Consider the following 17260-nt stretch of genomic DNA (forward strand, 5'->3'; position numbering starts at 1 on the left):
ACATGCATTTAGCATGGAAATTGGTTTAAAGTTAAAGCAAGTTTCAACCATCTGTAAGTTCTAAGGTGTTGGAATTGTAATCACTCCAGGTGTCAGGACAATGATGTGAAGAGAAAATGAAGGAAAACAAGGAAGCACTTAGTTTACAAGAATTTTGGCCAGATCTTGACATTGGAAATTTGCTTGTAGTATGTGCAATCTAAAATAGTTTTATTTTCGTTTCAAAAAAATAGAAAATGACCTCTGGCATAGTATTTTAGGTTGAAGCTTTCCCTTTCCAGTACTAATGATCATAGGTAGCATTAATTGTAATATATAATTCTTGGATCCTGATCCTACAAGCACTGATTTTTTGATTTTCTGTGCATGATGTAATATCTTTTGACATTCCATTGTAACATTAACCACACTGTTGTGTTACATTAAAGGTTTGTTCCCTGGCTTATGTTTTTTTGTTTAACTGTTATTTTTGCTGTCTATCAATTATCTGACATGTAGCTTTTGTTATTATGATATTTTTACTAATAATGTTATTTTTATGATTTAGTATTTGCATGTTACAGATTTTCAAGTTCTTATGTTCCTTATGTTTTGTGGGTGGGTGACATCATGATGGCCCCACACTAAGCTTTTATATTGAGGTTGAGGAGATGGTCCCAACAGATGTTCATTGTTGTGGAGTGTATTTTGTCTGGTGAATGTTTGCTTTTGTTGATTTTTTTGGTTTATTAAAATTTTGCTTCAGGTTTCTGGATTTTGCCATTGTATAGTGTTTGGACTTGTTTGCCTTGGATTGTCTTTTTACCCCTATTTTTCTGCCCTTTTTCCCTGTTTTGTTCTCTTTTTGATGATATAAATAACCCCTTTATTTATAAAGAATCTTTGTCTCCTCAAGCCATAGGTTTTACATTTTCCTTCTCCCTTGAAGGGCATTTTTTTGTTTTTTGAACATTAAAAAGTGTTTTTGAACTGTGTAAAGCCATCGCCCTCTTGTGGACCTGTGCAGGACTTGAAACCAGTTGGTTGAGTGTGGGGGTCTGACTGCCTGGGTGAGGCATATCTCTGTGAAAACTAGAGAAAGCCCTGGTGTAGTTTTGCTCCTTTATTGAAGCCTACCACCTTGTAACACCAATTTGTGCTGCCACGTATCACATATATTTAGAGGGGAAACTGTTAGAAAGCCCTGACTACAAATAAATATCATGTAAGAAATTTACTAATAGAAAGAAGACATTTTACAATATTTAGAAAATTTGCAAATTACAAAATGCAAGGTAGTGTAAAACAAAAAAAAATTGTACCCAAAAATATCTCAAAGGAAGCCATCTGTCTGTCAAGGGTTTATGTCCAAATATGATTTGTTGGTTAATCTTCAATCAGAATCTTTGCCCTATAATAGTCCAACAAGTAGCTTTGCATTATCTCTATTTACAGGAAAATCTATTGAACAGTCTACCACTGAGCTTTATGGTGGCCTCCTAAAGAGAATAATATATATGATTTCCAGAAGAAGCTGGTTTGTGATGCCCAGAAAGGAAGCTAATCGCCAGAAAATCCTGAAAAGAGGAGTCGCTCATTGAGGGATTATATAAAGTGACAGATTTCAAGACTCTGTGAGCAGAAGTGGGCTGTAATGAGGCAATCCTAATTTTGATATCTAGAAATAAAAATATTATCAGAGGAGGAAAGGAGCAAAATAGCTAGTCAGAACATTACAAATATGTTAGAGGAGGAGGACCAGCTGGACCTCTAGTAGGGGAACATCTATTAAATAATAAAGGGGGGATGGATCTTTAAAGGCCCTTTTGTTTTGTCCAGAAGAAGGAGGGAAAAGTGCCAATGCAAATTGGTAGGTCTCCTGTGATTGCTAAAGAATTACAGGAGAAGTATTAAGGAAGGCTTGCGTATATGATTATTGAGGGGGTGCTGCCAACTTAAAAGTTCAGCATCCAAAGCTCCAGTGAAATGATGATATCCGGCTAGTGAGTACAATCATTAGGGTTCATTTGCACGATAATATCCTCAAAGCTCCTGCAAGTATTTAAATGAGTAGAGGTCTTTATTGACTCAGGTGCTGCAGACTGCTTTGTCAGTTTGTAACACGTTGCACAGTTTCAATTAGGATGAATTAAGGCTGTATCTTTTGAAATAATCCAGTAGGCAGCACATATATCCGAAGCTGCACTATTCTTTTTATGGATATCACATGGACTCTGAACTATTAACAACTTTAATTTCTAGTTATCTATTCCCAAGGTATATAATATTTATATAAAATCCATAGTAGAAGCAACATTACCCCAGTACCAATATGAACCCATGATCAAATGGTGGCAAACCTATGAAACTAAGTGCATTTCTCTTTTATCACAATTCATTTGAGAAGGTATTAAAATGAAAAAAAAAACACCTACATCATCCAATTGATCGGATTTGCAATTATGTTACAGCATTGTCCTGTTTCTTAAATTGGTTCATTTTTAATTTGAACATCTTTTCCTTTGCTTTTGTTTGTGTTTTGGTGTTTAAAGAGACACATCAGTAAAATAAGATATGCTGTGGAATGAAAATTGGAGTGAAACTTTTTCATTCCAGGAAAAATATTAATTTAGTGGAATACTTTACCCAAAAAAAGTATTTTTAAAATATGTTATTTACCCATGTAGTTGTTAGTAATCTTATGTTTTTATGGAATGGCGATAACGTTTTTTGACAGAATAAGAATCTATTGTGACCATAGCTGTACAACAGCAAACAGTATCAAAAAGTTCATGAAAAAAGTTTATGCTACGAGTACTTATGTCTTATATCCCTCAAGTTAAGTCATCCAGTCTTAAGCTCACAATATCCCAAATGTATGTGTATTTACTAAATTACAGTATTGCAAAATAAACCATTTCTGGAAAATGCTCTGGTGGAAAGAAATAGAATGTCCCCAGATGTGACCAAAAGGAAGCAAGTTTGGCTACCTAATATGTGTCAACCATCCAATTTGCACAGTACATGCACAATATTTTCACACAAGAGTAGACTAAATTGAATATTTGAGATGTGTGTTATTTTATGACATTACATGATAGTTCATTTTAGTTTGGGATTGCCATTATTAAAGCTTTCAAGTTTTACTATAAAATATAACATCTTTTCAGTTTTACAAATGTATTGAAAGAATGTTTTAATGGAGAAAATTTAATTGTAGTTAAAAAAAAGTTGGAGTGAAGTGAACCATGGTGTGTATTCAGAATTTTTATAATTAAATGTTAGCTGTGTTAATATTTTTTCATTGTGATGTACAGCCTCTTGATTAAAGAGCTCATAAGTAAACAGATTTACAGACAAAAAAACTCTTTGATATACAATCAACTGAAAACACTATAAACAACTTGTGTCATAAAGTGTGCCTGACCAGCATTCTGATTTTTTACCATATCTCTATAACAATACCATGAAAATAGTGAACCCTGTGTACAAGTAACATAACAATAATTATCGTTATAATTAGTGAATGTTATGAGTGCCGCAGACGACAGACAGGCATTCTGGCTGGACGACAGCATGACTTCTGGTGAGTACCTACAGGTTGTTTGAGAACCAGGGTAGTAATCCCCCAACAGTGCACCCTTGTGGCACCCAAGGACCCCAACAGAGCTGTACTTTTGGATTTCAGTTCCCATGAAGCCCTGCAGGTGTCCAAGCTGGGACCCCTCCAGCAGACCACTGCTACCTAATATATGGGGGATGGAACTGCTCCTGGCCTCTAGCTTCTACTTGTCCAGCCCCCTGGTACCTTCAAGTTTATCTAGAAGTCATGCCATCATCCAGCCAGGATGCCTGTCTTTTTTCCATGGCACTCACAATGTTAAGGTAGTTAAAAACAAAATGTAAAATTTCTTTTTTGATTGCCATATTCCATTTCTGTTAGTTTAAAGAGTACCAAAATGGAAAAGACACACAGATACTGGCATTTTGATTGTTTTACACAAAAACACAGAACATAGATGGCCCTACCCAATCAATAGGCATACTCTTCTGCTGGCTGCTACATTAGCAATTTTACAGTATACCAACCTCTTGTTTGCAAGTGATTAATTGTTTAGGTCAGATTTATTATTAAATACTAGTATTGTTTTTGTTTGTTTGTTTGTTTTTTCATTAAGAAATTCTTTTTGTGAACTACAGTAAAGGTCTCTACTGCCTGATTCATATACTGTATATGAAACAGTGCTAATACAAATCATGCAGTTTACTTGTTTAACTGTTGATTTTCCTCTTTATTAAAATTCTGAAAGTATATGTGAGTGTCAACCTTGTACATACCAAATGGTACTTTTAAAATTTTAATGAAAATTCATGTTGTTTTGTTCAACCAGGGTTTATTCTGTGGCTTATTTTTATTTTCTGTTTTTATTGCCATATTTGTCAGTTGTTATTTTTTTATTTCTCATGGTTTAATGTTCAATTAATTTTGTATATTATATGTTACTTATTTAATTTGCCTTGAAATGTGTGGCTATTCCATGTACTTTGTTGAGATGGGTCTAACCTTAGGTCATAACTGCTGGGTCCTCCTTTTTGGTTTTATAAATTAGCCAGAAAGAGAGATCACCAAAGGACCGTTGAGTTAGTTTGGAGTTACAGTGCAGTAATTATTGATATTTTGTTTTATTAACACTAGTTTCTGGATATTCTGGCTTATTTCTTGAATTTGCTTCTGGATTGTGTTTTGGGACTTGTTCACCTAAGATTGCCTTTGAAGTGAGACCCTTTTTCCTCTTTTGAGCGTTTTGTCTCCTTTTTCCAAATTTTGTTATTAAATCTACATTTCTACATCTTCACTCATCTCTAACAGCCAAAATTTGATGTGTTTTCTCCCTTGTCAGGTATTAATGAGTTATACTTAGCGACTGTCTTTGTATTTTGAAGTTTTAAGGCCAGCTCTAATTTTTGTACCTGTATAGGCCCAAGTCAGCAGCAAGTGGTTAGGGACTGTGTAATTTAGAGTGAGTCTCTTCCGAACAAAGCAGTGAAGGTCTTGGCGTGCTTTAATGCTATTTTTTGAAGACCTCATATCTTTATTGTTATCCTTAGAACTTCTAATCATAACACATGCCAGTGATCAAACGATATAATCTTAACAAGAGGATCTAAATTAGAAATTAGTGGGGATAAACATAAGGTTCAAGTCAATTAAACCTAGAATCAAAAATCCAATTAAAGATCACAGGAGTTGCAGCCTATTCCAGTATCCCACAGTGCATGGTAGAAAACAACACTAGATGGAGATCCAGTCCACCACAGGGTACACACACAAAAACACTATTCCCACTCACACTGGAGTCAATTTATAGTTGCCAATTTCTATTGCTAATCTATTTAAATTTCTAATCACTGTTGAATTAATAAAGTTTACCTAGTCTAGTCTATTCAAGTCTTTCACTATCTAGAAGGAAAACCCATACAATCACTGGAAGAATGTGCAAGATCCAAAGCCAGGATGCTAGATCCATAAGGAAGCAGAACTTACCAACATCTCAACATTCATCCCAATCCTACAAACCCTTCCAGCATTTTAAACTGTTGGGAAGTGTTTAATATGCAGCGGAGACAATGCTAAAATGATCTTCCGACATATGAGCATTGCTGATGGACCAACAGACAAGTTCAGGGATAGGATAAGTAAATACGCCAAGGATACAATGAACAGTAATACAATTTCTGTTGACTGGGCAATCGATACAATAAGTTGCAATATTATGACAGTTCTACTCAAAAATGAAAGAAACAGAACTAAACTAAAATGTAAAAAAAACGTAAACTCACATAAAGTTGATTGCAGTCCAAACCTGTAAAGATTGTCCCAAATGGATAGAAATTCTTAATAATTTCAGTGTATCCAATGGTGCTGATTGGATAAGTCGCAAATTCTTCATGGAACTGCAGAAATGAAACTTTAATTTATTTGAGCTCATCACAACATCATAACAAAATGGCTTTACTCAAGTTTATCAAAAATGTGTTCCCAGGAGTATGCCATATGATCCAGTTCAATTGTGTATAGTTTTTTGATATGCTTTGCTATCCAATATCTACTCAGTGTTCTCTGTAGTTACTATAATGTAAACCTATGTTGCTCAGTGGAGTATTGAGACATTTACATACTCAGTTGATATGTGAGTCTCCTTAAATAATCTATTCAAATTCAAATTCTTAGTTATTTTTTGAATTACACTATGTGATGCAAAAGCAAAGCCATTTTCAGAAACATTCATTTTTTCCTTATCAAAGTGACATCTAATGGAAACAAAGAAATCTGCCCAAAATAAATGCAGAAAACAGAGTTTAAGAATGTATTGTTACCTATAATGACAAGAACAAAAAACATTAACTTACATAAAAAATGGCTTTGTTCATTTGAAATGTTACTTTTAAATATAGGGAAGTTCAGGATAAGGAAAAAAAGCTCACATACACAAGCACAAGAAAACGGCTTAACATTTTTCCTTGGCTGCTAATAGGGTTTACAGTCAGTCAGGAATTCTTTGCTGACCAGCAGTGGTTTAATCGCAGGAAATCAGGACTTTATAGGTCAGAATCACAATTTTCCCACTGTTGATCTCCAGACCATGCCTGCAATGCTGCACTTGCAAGTAGCCATATTTACATAAGGATGTTGTTACTCTAGATATTGCAAACATACAGCTTGTCATTTTTAGGAATCACTTCTAATTTGCTAGTTATGAAACCTATTAATAAAGTAGCAAAAACATGGAAGAATTAATACTGTTTGGTCAAAAAATAAATTCAAAATTAAATATATTTGCATTCTTATTAGTGCTGCTGCTCTCCCCATGTATTTGTTGGTGTTTTTCTAGGCATTGTGACTTTTCATATGGATTCTTATGTTTTATGTTAAGGTATGAATCTGAAATGGGCCTGTATAATCGGTAGTATGCAGTTCTGTGTGTGTTGTGTGCGTAAATGGACTCTAAGATGGACTGGCTGGTTATTACAATTCATCTGATACTGTCAGGATAGGTTCTAATCCCAATCCCTCACAAACCTAAATTGGATTAAGCAGGTTTGAGAATATTATGGTACATAACATTATAATATATAATAAATGCTGAGTGCCTCTTCAGTGAGTACACCTGCTCAATCACTGCTAGGGCTCCTTTATACCAATGATATTACTTTTATAATGCCTCTGTGTGACTGTAACTGCTCTTTTTATCTTTGGTCAAGTCAAATGTTTTCCTTCCATTTTTAGTAATTCTGGTGCGTATTTAAAGGGATGTTGTTATTTTTATTTGTGATATTGAGCTATTGTAAAAAGCTACATTTTCCCCTTGGGAAAAATAAAGTTCATTCTGTCTAAATTGTTGTTTTGCACTTTGTCAATAATGGGGTGTTACAGGCTGTGCCGAAAATGCTTCCCACTTGTTCCAGTAGAAAATAAGACAGAGTAGCTGTAGTGGAGTAAGAAACATAGACTGATACACACGACTTGAATCTGAGTTTATTTGTCAATATATGAATGTCCCACCATCAGAATGACCTGGGTGTGCAACCTGAGACCTTGCTTGGAAAGGGGCTTTAGTATATGTACGATTAAAAAAAACAGATAATACCAAGAAACATCTGCTTTTTCAGAGAAAGAAACATGAAAAAATAGATGGATACAAAAGCTGTTATTTTGCCAAAAACTATAGATGACATGGACAGTTTTTAAAAAAAAAAAAAAGAAGAAAAAATTATTAATTGGAACAAGTTTAATATTAACCAACCTTACAAACAGTCCAGAAGAGACTAATATCAACACCACCCTATTGTGCAAAGTCCCATAACATTGACACAAGTGTTAACAACAATGTGGAAGACAACGAGACCACTGTGGGAGACAGTGACAAACCCAAATGAAGGATTCTGTAAACAGTCTTTTATTTTATTTGGTACAAATATGCAAACACAAACCTTCCTGTTACATAGATATACAGGGGTAGCAAAAGTAGGTTTACAGTTGAAAGTACACAAAACACTGAGCTTATTCTTGTATTATTATTTATTTATTTATTATAGTATTCATTTTCTGTATCATTTATCATCTTCTTGTTATTATTTTTATTATTTTGTAACCTTACTTAAGATTTACCTTTTAAGTAAGGATGGCTGGTAATTTAACAGTGATTGTACTTAAATACAGAGTGTCATTGTGACATTTTTTTTGTTAATAAAGCTATCGAGTTAATAAAGCTATTGTAATAAACATAGCCTGCATGTCTTTTTCCATATGAACAATGCAAACAACTATTTTATATCTCTTATATATAAACATCTACACATGGAAGTGTTTGTGTCTATCTGTTCGGCCCAGAAGTGCAAGGCTACAGCATGAAGCTCAAAGAGGCGTTAAGATGGCCCCAAGTTAACAAGTCGGAAGAAGAATGAAGTACGAGGCTACAGCATGAAGCTGAAAGAAAGCAACTCTGTTGCCAAAATGAAAGGAAAGACTAATGAGAGAGAAACTTGCTTAGTCACTGATAGGCAAGACAAAACCACCAACTCTGCATTTCAATTTTTTTTCTGATGATTTCAGTAGTTTCTTGGAGCCTGGGTTTTTTTTTTACAGAATGGGCTTACACAGCTATATATATATGTGTGTGTGTTTTTGGTCACAGACTGGCAGAAACGTTTTGAAGATGTTTAAAATATCAATTACTGCATTATCAGAAACTGATTTCCTATAGATGTGATGTTGTACTTGTCAATTAGTTTGTTACATTAATAGTAATAAACTAATGAAAAACAATGTGCAGTTGACCAAATAAAAAGATTTAGATTTTCTTCCTACTGCAGTTGCTGTACATGACCTATTGTTGACATGTTCTTAACATTTGTCCCTAGTGGGTTAGATTTGAGTTTTGCCACCCTGGGGCACATAGTGGTCTTCATCTGGCCTCGGTCTCAGGAGAGCTGGGTATCGTTGTGTATTCGCCAACAGTAAATATATTTAGCCTAATAATAATCTAATAAAGCTAGAAAAATCCACAAACATTACTAGGACAAAAAGTGTCAAGTACCTGCCCCAGAATTCACACTATTCTGAGGACAAATGAGGAACCAGCTTGCTATTGGGTAGATACTCCTACTAAAATAGGCACTTATTGTAAATTCCTTCAAGAGTCTGCTTAACTTGTACAAAAGTGAATGTGATACAGATAGATTTTCTAGAGTGATTTAAACATTTTATATAGAAGGCATTAGCCGACATTTTGCTTTAGGATGAGTGCTTATCAATGAACATGGATGACATTTAGAGCAAACAAAAAATTTGAATGTTGTCTTCTAGAACTCAATGACCAGATTTCACAATTCATTGTTACTTACCAGAAGTATTTTTAAAAAATTTTAAGGACTGGCTCCTTTCACTGAAATAATGCCCCCATGTATATAACAAATGATAGAAAAATATATTCTGTTTGCTGTTTTTAGTTTTCTCCAGTGGTTTAGTAATGAATACTTAGTGCTTCTACACAGTTCTACAGTCGGGAATGAGTACAAATTATGCAGAATTTATGAAATGACCTTTATCCAAATGGCATGCTGCTCCTTGTCCATTTTACTTACTGTATGGCCAAGTTAACTTTAGAAAAGGCATAACATTTAAAGCATGTCTTTTGTCAGTATAGTGCCGTTGTTATGTCACAGAGAGTGCAAATATAGTTTTCCTTTAATGTCTCATAGTTGAGGCGCCACCTCCAGCAGCACAATAATATCCACCTCAGATGCTGGCAAGAGAACTAGGATTATGCTCTTGGATGCAGAGCAGAGTGCTCCCTGTAGAGCCACCAATACCACTTCTTATAGAATGTGGTGTTCATTGGAAGACTTCCATCTGACTGCTGGTCTGGCCCAGGTTCTAAGATCTTGTGAGAGGGTCCAAAGCACTAAAGGTTTTGACAGTGTAAGCATGGAAAGCCTTCAAAATAAACATATTACTTCTGTGGTGAAAATGTAAAATGTCTGTTTACCTATTCTAAGTTCAAGTAGATAAAAGTACATAGTAATTGGCCAGATTAAAGTACATTTACACAGTTTGACTTTTCAATGACTGAACATGATATAGAATGTTTAAAAAATAGAAAAAGAAATCAAATATTTTGCACGGAAATAATCCTTGTCAGGGTGCTTTTCCTTTGTTGTTGGTTCCAAATGGACCTTTGCCATAATACTGCAGCTAAGAGTTCATCAAAACAGAAAAGATGCCAAGGCTGGCTAATAAATCCAAGAACAATTATTAATGCAGGTGTTTATTTATATATCTATCTATCTGAGTTGTATCTTTAATATAATTTGTCTGAGAACTTGTATGGGCAATGTCTCAGCATGCCTGATTCCTGCATAAGCTTCACAGAAAATCTTGGCATTCCTAGGAAGTGATGTCATCATGTTCCACGGAATTTCTGTGGCTCACGCTAACAGTGATAAACTATAGAATTTAAAAGGATAAACTAAGGTTGCTCCAAAGGGAAGCCAATGAGATGTTATAAAGTCCCAAGTCTTTGTTAGTCAGTGTTGTATGAGAAAAATATACTATTGTTTTTTTACAAACACTGACTAGATTATGTTATGTCAAGTTATCCTAATACGAACTTTTCAGAGCAACGTAAAATAATTCTCGATATCATCTGGATATTTTAAGGTCAGGTATATTACAGAATAATTAGTTACTCCATCCAGCTACACAAAACCAGTGTCCGCTGCTTTATTAAATAAAACATTAAAACAGAGTACACATTAACCAGCAACGTTATTCTGCACAATTGTGCATGAATTCACCAGTTAAATGTTTCAATCACATGCCACCTTAACTAGCCATTTTCAATTATTATACTTAATAAATAAAATTTTTACCTTGGTCATGCTAAAGTTGAATTTGTTATTTCCATTAATTTCTTATTAGGCAGTTTTTTTTTTTAAATAATGGATTAAACTATTTAACCATGTGATAAGATACACTGCTGGCAATAGGATACCAAGACCAAAGGCATTCAAGTATCCACTTTCACTTACTAAAGCAGCAAATTATTAAATTGCATGAAATAAAAACAATCAAAAATATAAATTGTTGCATGTAAAGTATAGACACTGAATAGAAAAAGTGTTCACACTCTAGTAGTGAAAATCACTGTATGTTTCTTTAACAAGATTGTGCATTAGAGTGAGTACCTTAACATTCTGCAGAGGCTATCCATGTAATGTCTTGTGGTGGTGAGTAGCTGGGAACAGTGAAAGAATATTCAGCAATGCCATGGACAGCTTTAGACTTAATGTCATTAGGGAAATAAGTGAATTCTGTATTTGCACTGACCAGCTTCTAGCTAAACAATTCAGCTTTAACGATTGTAAATTTTTCTGTCATTCAATTCTGTAAGAAGTGACAGACAAATTTATGTTTTCCTGGCCAAAATCTTTAGTGAGGAAAGCTTTTAACTGCTTTAGCTTATAGATTCTGTCTATACTATGCTGCAGTCCTTTGACTGCTGTTTACAGATTAAGAGGCAAATTTATATAAAACAATAATGAAAAATTGATCTTAAACTCCATGGATTTGATCTATATACAAAGTGGGATTTATAAAACCTAAATTGATATTAAAATACTGTTCTATACAAATTGAAAAGCATGCATACACACTTTTTTTTTCCAAATCAGGACATTTATTCATGACAATGAGATTAATAAGCAAGAACAAATAAACAAACAAACAATAAATTTGGAAAGAACACTGTGAACATGCAGTAGGACTATTTAATTAAATTTAAATAAAACATATTTATGTTAAATTACAGTATTTATTTATATTGCTGTGAACTATAATTAAACACCCCATTTGTGTATTATTATTAAAAAAATAACTTGGATAAAATGTAACATTCACCTCACTAGTGTAGCATCATTAACCACTAATTAAGGTGGTGTGCTCACTATATACTGCATATGTAAATAAATCAACAGAAGTGTAGCTGCACTTGCTCAACTGGAGGACTTCATCAACACTGTGTTATGCAGAGAGTACCTTTTTAGAGATCGGTTAGACTTTTATTCAGTTCATTTGCCATTTTAAATTAGTTAATTATGGATAATTTCTTGCTGCTTACATGGAATTATATATTACCACATCAGAACATTTTAGTGTTTTCTGTGAGATTTAGTTATATATATTAATGCATGCAGACATTTTATAAATTGTGATGTTATCATTATTTTCACATTTGCAGTCACTCTAAACTAATACAAAGGTAGTCTCCACCTTAATTTGGCAGAATCTTCCATTTTACCTCAACAAATTTTATTTATTCTCATCAAAGCATCATAAAATGTCCTTTATTACACAAAATAAAGAAGTTGAACGTTACACTACTACATAAAAAAATCTTATTTGATGGCTTTAATATTATCATAGACCAAATATAGACATCCTCAGAAGAAGATTTTTCTCCTATATTGCCTTTTGCCAATTGTGCCATACACTCAAATAATTATACTTTAAATTTAATAATCACCTATGGCCTAGTAAACATATAAAATAAAATTTTCTCTCTTATCAATTAAAACTTTTCAGATTATGACTTGATTAAGTTTTACATTCCTTTTCTTTCCAAGGAATGCTCAGTTATCAACTCAAATTTTGATGCATCAAAATAATAACACTATATCAAGATTTATTGACATTCTAAGAATATAAAACCTGAGCGTCACAAATATTATGATTCATCAGAAAAATAACAACAAATCTTACATAAAGTAAGCTTTAAATAAAGCAAATATAAAGTAAAATTAAAATCATAATGTTTTAATAATTCTAAATGTTTTGTTAATTTAGAACGCTAAAAATCAGAGTGCAAATGAAGAGCATCAAACATGTAACTTTACAGGTATGCATAGAAAATGCAGGTGATAGGAAAGCTCTCTTTATGGTCTGATTACAATTCAGAATCAATTAGTAGTAATATTAACATTTTCTAAAAGTCTAACACTATTTCATATATTATTACTGGTATTTTGTGTGCAATTAAGCAGTTAGATCCTAACTTTTTTATTGTTATGTTATGAATGCCAACATGGATGGAGAGGTGTCCTGACTGGGATGGAGTGTAGCCTGGATTGCTTCCAGCTCTTGTCCCTGTTGGACAGAAATAATAATGGATGTGCTGGGAGGTTGGAGTTGGGAAGTAGAGGGCAAAACTTGCCTGGAGGAGAGTGGAGGTACTATATTATTGGATTAGAACATTAGATCTAGACAAGAACAAGCCATTTAGCCAAACAAAGCTCATCGTTCCTATCCACTTAATTCTACAATAAAAGTTTTGAAAGTCCCTAACTACTATTTAGAATCAATTAGTAGCAATATTTAAATTTTTTAAAAGTTTAACACTATTTCATATATTGTTAGTGGTATATTGTGTGAAATTAAGCAGTTAGATTCTAACTTTATTGTTATGTTATGAATCCCAACATGGATGAAGAGGAGTCCTGACTGGGATGGAGTATAGTACTTTGCCTGGCCGTGAGTCTATAATTGATGGATCAAATATACAGAGGTGCAGTCCAGCCTGGATTGTTCCCAGCTCTTGTCCCTGTTGGTTAGAAGCAATAATGGATGGGCTGGGGGAGATAGGTGGCAGTGCACCTCTGGAGTAATCTGGGTTTGGACACCTGCAGGGTTGCATAGCACTTGGAGTTCGAATGAGCAGAACCTGTTAGGGTCCTTGGGTGCCACCAGGAGGTACTGCTAGGAGTGGACTGTCCTATTTTGCAGAACGTCTGCCTGGCCCGGAAGAGTTTCCAACACACAATGCTATAGCACTAAAAGTACTCCCAGGTCCAGCATAAAAAGGTGCCGCCTTCCTTGTCTGGGGAGTTGGAGTTGGGAAGTTGAGGACAAGGCTTGCTTGGAAGAGAGTGGAGGAACTATATTATTGGATTAGAACATTAGATCTAGACAAGAACAAGTCATTTAGCCAAACAAAGCTCAACATTCCTATCCACTTCATTCTTGTACAGTAAAAGTTTGGAAAGTCCCTAAAGTCCTACTATCCACCACACTATTTGGTAGCTTATTCCATGAGTCTATGTCTATGGTTCTCTGTGTAAAAGAAAAAGTTCCTAATATTTGTGTGAAATTTACCCTTAACAAATTTCCAACTATGTCCCTGTGTTCTTGATGAACTCATTTTAAAGTAACAGTCTTGATCCACTGTACTAATTCCCTTCATAATTTTAAACACTTCAATCATGTCACCTAAAAATCTTCTTTTGCTTAAACTGAAAAGGCTCAACTCTTTTAATTTTTCCTCATAATTCATCCCATGAAGCCCTGGAATCAGCATAGTTACTGTTTTCTGGACTTTGTCTAGCTCTGCTAAGTCCTTTTTGTAGCCAGTAGACCAGAACTACACACAGTACTGCAGATGAGGCCTCACCAGTGCATTATAATGCTTCACCATAACCTCCTGTGACTTGTACTCTCTACATCATGTTATATAACCTAACATTCTGTTAGCCTTTTTAATGGTTTCTGAACACTGCCTGGCAGTTGATAGTGTCGAGTCCACTATGACTCCTAAATCCTTCTAATAGGGTGTACTCGATTTTCAGACCTCCCACTGTACATTTAAACTTAACATTTGTACATCCTACATGTATTAACATTTACTTACATTAAATTTCATCTGCCACAAATCTGCCCAAGCCTGTATGTTGTCCATGTCCCTCTGTAATGATTCAACAGATACTATATTATCTGCTAATCCACCTATCTTGGTATCATTTGCAAACTTAAACAATTTGTTCCTTATATTTCTATCCAAATCATTTATATATATTAAAAATAGCAGTGGTCCTAGCACTAACCACTAAGGAACACCACTCTTAACATCAGCCAATTCTGATAAGGTTCCATACACCACAACCCTCTCCTTCCCGTTTCGGAGCCAATTTTGCGCCCATCTAAAAACATCACCCTTAACTCCCACTTCTTTTAGTTTGATGGCCAACCTCTCATATGGCACCTTATCAAATGCTTTCTGAAAGTCAAGATAAATAATATCATATGCTCCACTTTGATCATATCCTTTTGTTGCTTCCTCATAGAATTCCAGCATTTTGGCAAAATATGTCCTCCCTCTTCTGAACCCCTGCTGACTGTTCAGTAACATAAATATAATGAATTTTTAACATCAGGTTGGTTCAGACAGGTTACATATGTTCTCCCATGTCCTACTAGTGAACTGTAGGCTGCCAACCCTCCATTGCTTCATGATCTCTCTGCAAGGGGCAGTTAGTTTCCTGCTTTCCTGAAGGGAAACTCCATGCTGCCATCTAGATGCCTGGAAGTCGGTTGTCCTCCTTTTAGACTTGCCTGTTAATAAAATAGAAACAGAACAGAAATAAAGTAAGAATTAATTAGCACAGGCAGATAGACGACAACAAACCCACTTCTTTCTGTCAAAAAAACAGAAATACACCGCAAATGTAAATTATACTTTGAACGGGATATTATATTGAGAAAAGGTGAGGGAGTAAAACAGTTTGTAAAAAAATAAAACAGAAATATCAAAAATGCTAAATGAAAATAAATATGTTAATTCTAAACAGTAATTTTGCAGTATGTTATTAAGATTCTTAACACTTAAAATCATTCCTTTCCAATTAATTGCATTGAATTATTTATTTCTAATACAAAAACTTAATTTCACCAAACAAATGTATGTTTCTTAGTGTAGGCACTTTTATGCTCACGGGGGAACTCCAGTCTTTACTTTTAATAAGATTTTAAGATTTTGATCCTTTTATATATCCTACCTATGGCTTGAAAGTCCCCCTCTGTCGTTCTCCCAGAAGACTGACAGAATGTTGGGTCTCACAGAACATGAAGCACTTGAGGTAAAGCCTGTGCTGTTTTGGTTTCTCACTTTTTTTTTCTTTCCCAGTCCTCCTTCCCTGACTCATTGTTTCAGGAGACTCATAGTGTAACACTATATTTTGAAGCTCTTACTTGAACTTGTAATACTTAGGGTTAGTAGTAATAAATTTAATGCACACTGCATTGCATCCACCCCAAATCTTTAAGTTATTTTCTGTCTCTTTGTGTAATTTTTTGATACCCAGCCAATACTTTCAGAACCCTTTTAACTATTTTTATGTTTTGTGTAGAAACATGCTCAGAATGTCTCTGTCATTAGACTGCTAGCCATCAAAGCCAACCACAGCCAGCATGCTTACCACTCAGATTTTCATGAAGTGACTGAAATCATTCAGCAGGGGAAGTGCCAAATCCTCACCTTAGTTCTGGGTCAGCATTGGAGATCTGAAAAACATTTGCAACTCCCAACTGAGTGATGGGCCTCATTTTCAATTGAGTGTTTTAAGGAGAGCTGGAGATTGAAGTGCCATGGGAAATTCTCAGAAATAACACAAGTGACCAGACACTGAGTGAAGTGTTTTGGAGTTTTTTCTTTTTTTTTAACCCCATTTTTCTTCCCTGTTCACAATGTCCAATTGAAGCAATGTTGCATGGGAGCACCAGTGATGGATGGATAACATTTCTGTTCACTAAATGCTGTGGCAGACTGTAGAGTGTTAAATTTAAAGAGAACTTCAGAAATCCTCTTGCCAGGCACAGAAACGATGGTAACAAAGTAAGACAAAGCAAACCCTACTTTTTTTTTTATTGTCACCACTCTCAATAGACCCATGTGAGGAAAGATTCAGGCAGATTCTGAGACTTGCACACACAGTAATTTGGAAATCTCATAGTGTGGCCTAAATTAAGTAACTACCAACTTTAAAATGATGCTGAATCGATCTGTCTATTCATCCCGAGCATGGCTCAGGCAAGACTGAGCCTGTGTTAGAGAGCAATGACAACTAAAGTGGGATTACACCTAGGTTGAGGTGCCAGTCAATCGCAGGCATTGGAAGGGCTGTGTTTTTATTGTTATACATTGATTTCCTAGAAAAACAAATTGTATTTTATTAGAAACACACTGACATCCTGGTATGCTCTGGATTTTTTCTGTATTGGTAATGTACATGTAAATGTTAAAAATGACATGCTTCCAATATAATATGGATGCTTATAGTCCTTACCTCTAATTTATAATATTGTACTTCTTACTTTTTCATAGTGTTTATCCAGAAAAGCTCTAAATAAAACTGTAAGTATGTGGTACAGTTTGGCAAAGCAGGAATAACTGAT

The sequence above is a fragment of the Polypterus senegalus genome, chromosome 5 (genome assembly GCF_016835505.1).
Source record: "Polypterus senegalus isolate Bchr_013 chromosome 5, ASM1683550v1, whole genome shotgun sequence".
Classification (NCBI taxonomy): domain Eukaryota; kingdom Metazoa; phylum Chordata; class Cladistia; order Polypteriformes; family Polypteridae; genus Polypterus; species Polypterus senegalus.